Source organism: Eumetopias jubatus, unplaced genomic scaffold, assembly GCF_037043125.1.
Source record: "Eumetopias jubatus isolate StellerSeaLion01/CBP00866 unplaced genomic scaffold, mEumJub1_p1.0 scaffold_1, whole genome shotgun sequence".
Classification (NCBI taxonomy): Eukaryota; Metazoa; Chordata; class Mammalia; order Carnivora; family Otariidae; genus Eumetopias; species Eumetopias jubatus.
In genome coordinates this window covers 145,238,163-145,241,669 of record NW_028274807.1, presented here as the reverse complement: position 1 = coordinate 145,241,669, position 3,507 = coordinate 145,238,163, and the positions used below count along the sequence as shown (strand labels likewise).

General features: G+C 44.6%; 1 pseudogene; it reads right to left on the bottom strand.

Annotated features, from left to right (window-relative positions):
- Positions 1–2,664: 2,664 nt before the first annotated feature.
- LOC114212327 (large ribosomal subunit protein uL11 pseudogene) lies at positions 2,665–3,224 on the bottom strand (annotated as a pseudogene).
- Between the last annotated feature and the right edge of the window lie 283 nt (positions 3,225–3,507).

The window sequence follows — 3,507 nt, the reverse complement described above, 5'->3', positions numbered from 1 at the left end:
CCTCTTTCTTCCAGGAGTGGAATGTTCAACCACCAATCTGGAATTACCTGGTCAGCATTAGTGAGGCAATCCACCTGACGGGCCCCTGTTGTCCCCTAAAGGAAGGTGACCTTGCTGCAAACAATCCACTCTTCTTTAATAACATCCTTGTCCCACCCTCTTCTGCTTATGAAAGTCTTTCATTTTGTACAGCTCCTTGAGCTCCTATTTGCTAGATAGGATGCCACCTGATTCATGAATCAGTGAATAAAGCCAATTAGATCTTTAAAATTTACTCGGTTGAATTTTCTTATTTAACAACAGTCGGCAGGCACTTCTGTCTTGGTTTATGGAAACGAAGTTCCTACAAGGTTTTGGCATCCTGGGAATTCACTGACTGCTTGTGGAACTTGTGTAAGCTGGAGCCTCTGTGCAGACATCACCCATCATTGCTTTCTGTGAAGGCTTGTGCACGCAGCGTGAGGAAAAGCTCCTAGTGCTTTCTTTGAAAACAAAAGCTTTAGAAGTCCACAGCTCTGAGTACATTCTCCCAGATGAAAACAAACTCACCTCCATTTGCTAAATGTGGAAACCAAAGGCAGCGGCTGTCCAGCTCTTCTGTCCCATGTTCTCTCCCTTGACATATCTTCTCTTCCAGGGGTTGCTGCAGAAACCTGCTGTAAGCAAGTGTAACCTCACACCACCTTGCCTTAGTTGCCCTGCGTCCCTCCTGCTTTCTGCCCCTTCACTGAACATAATCAGTTTTATCAAATTTTTCCCCCTGTGGTATGTACTTCTGAGTTTCATTGAAGTCCTTCTCAACATAGATTGTGTCCCACATTTTTTCATTTTTAACTGTATATAGTGATTTTTACATCCATCTGGAGTTCACTTGTGTATGTGGTATTGATGCAGGCAGGCCAGTCCAAGGACCCGGAAGGGTTCCTGCTGAACCAGCCAAGAGGGTTGTTGGCTTTGCACAAATGCGAACCAGCTGGAAGTGAGAGAAGTTTACTGAAGATACAGAGAGAGCAGATACAGATGGAGCATCTGGGAGACTCAAAAAGGAAATGGAGGATGAGTCTCATCTTTGCTTGGGGGTCTAGAGTTTTGTCTTTTTTAAAAAGATTTTATTTATTTAGTTGAGAAAGTGAACAAGAGAAAGAGAGCATGAGCGGGGGGTGTGGGGCAGAGGGAGAGAGAGAAGCAGACTCCCCACTGAGCAGGGAGCCTGACTTGGAGCTCTATCCCAGGACCCCCCGGGGATCATGACCTGAACCAAAGGCAGACACTCAACCAACTGAGCCAGCCAGGCGCCCTGGGGGGTATGCAGTTTTTACTGAAGACGGTGATCTGCTGCATGTGTCCTCCCTGGCATCCAGGAACTGGTTGAACAAGGATGAGTGCTCAGGTGTCCTCCATAAGGCACTTATGCCCTAGAGCCTGGGGTCTTGGTGTTCAAGGTTTTTGGAGTCACTGGTCTTGGAGATGTTCATGACCACCGCCCCCTGCCTTGTCACTCCTTAGATGGTATCTACTGCGCTAGAAGACTCCAAAGAAATCATTAACTCCTTGACCTTTATAAGGAAGACATACACTAAGGCATATGTAAGGCAGGGGTGTAGGTCCTAGCAAGAATAGAATCAGGAAAAAGAGCAAAGAGAAAAAAAACTTTTTTTTTTTTCACATGGAGTCCTTTCAGCTTCCCTGTCTCAGTATTATGGAGGAATCCAATTGTATTTCTTTCCAAAATGCAAGCCATTTTTTCTAAGACCACTCTTTTTCCATTGCTTTGTGATGCCAGAAGGTGCCATGTTTATCATGACTTGGTAGAGTCTTCTTGAGACCCCGGACAAGCCAGAAGAAAGCAGAACTGATGGGTGGGGAGAGAGAGAGAGAGAGAGAGAGAGAGAGAGAGAGAGAGAGAGAGATGCTGCAGTTTGTGCTCCAGATATTTTTAAAGCCAGAAATCTCCTCCAATACTTTTGTTTTTGCATGGGTTTTGTCATTTGCAACTGAAATGACTAGTACAACCATGATGCCCTAATATAGCTACTATCTAGAAGTTAATTTCATATCCTGCTAAGATTCAAATGATAATGAGAATTCCAGTCAGCATAATTTATTCTTACTTGTATCAATTAATTGAATCTGTGATTTGTTTACTTGGATTCTTTTGTTCTCTCTGAACCTGTGGCAGAAGAATATTATGCAGTTGTAAATGTGGTTTTGCTGTCCATTAAAAATTTAAATTTTTTTCCTACTTCCTGTACCAGAGAATGCATCAAATAAAAAAAATTTTTTTTAAGATTTTTTTAATTTATTTATTTGACAGAGAGAGAGATAGTGAGAGCAGGAACACAAGCAGGGGGAGTGGGAGAGGGAGAAGCAGGCGTCCCGCCGAGCAGGGAGCTGGATGCAGAGCTCCATCCCAGGACCCTGGGATCATGACCTGAGCCAAAGGCAGACGCTTAACGACTGAGCCACCCAGGCACCCCAAATAAAAATATTTTGTTGAGATACTCAGTAATCAATGTTCACGGTGTCTTAATAAATTTGGTTTTGCAAGGTCAGTGACAGGGCTTAAGATTTGAAGACTTACACTAAGTTATTTTGATTTCAAGACATCAGAAATCCAATCATTTAGCTCTTCCCCCCCGCCCCGCCCCCACTGGTTGTCAAATGATCCTTTATTGAAACATTTTCCTTTGTAGTTAACTAGCCGGGCACTCCAGCGCACCACTGTTGATGTCATCTATGATGTCATGAGGGTGGCGGCCGTCTACATTGCAGCCCACAGACTGGGCAGTCCCCAGGATCTCTTTAATGGTTCCAGAGAGTTCTCTGGCTAAAGATCGGTGTCGCATCTGTCGGGCAATATTGACAATCTCATCAAAAGTGATATTTCCACAGTGCTTAATGTTTTTCTGCTTTTTTCTGTCTCTTGGTGGTTCCTTGAGGGCTTTGATAATCAGGGCAGAGGCAGAAGGTACCACTTCAATCTGGGCCTGTCTGTTCTGAATGGTCAGTTTCACCGTAATCTTTAGACCCTTCCAATCACTGGTTGCCTTGGCGATGTCATCGCCAACCTTTTTTGGAGACAGACCCAGCGGGCCGATCTTCGGGGCCAGGGCAGACGTGGCACCGACTTCGCCACCGGTGCACCTCAGGTACACGACTTTGATCTCGTTGGGGTCGAACTTAGGCGGCATGGCGGAGGTGGCTGGTGTCGGATGAACCTGGATTAGGGACGACCGAAGAAAGTTGCACCTTTGCCTTCCCGAGCCTTCCCGAGCCGAAAGCCAAAAGCCATTTAGCTCTTTATTTCATTAAAAGGATACCCTCAATTAATAATAGCATAAAGTATTTAACTGGCCACTCATTACTGAGTAAAACAAATAAAAAAGGAGGGGGGGCTGACTTTAGAACACTTTTAAAGAAATATAGCCACCTGAGTACAAGTTAACAACTTCCACAAAACAAAGGTGGTTTTGTTCTGAGGTAATTGGAAAAGATTTTGAGGAACTG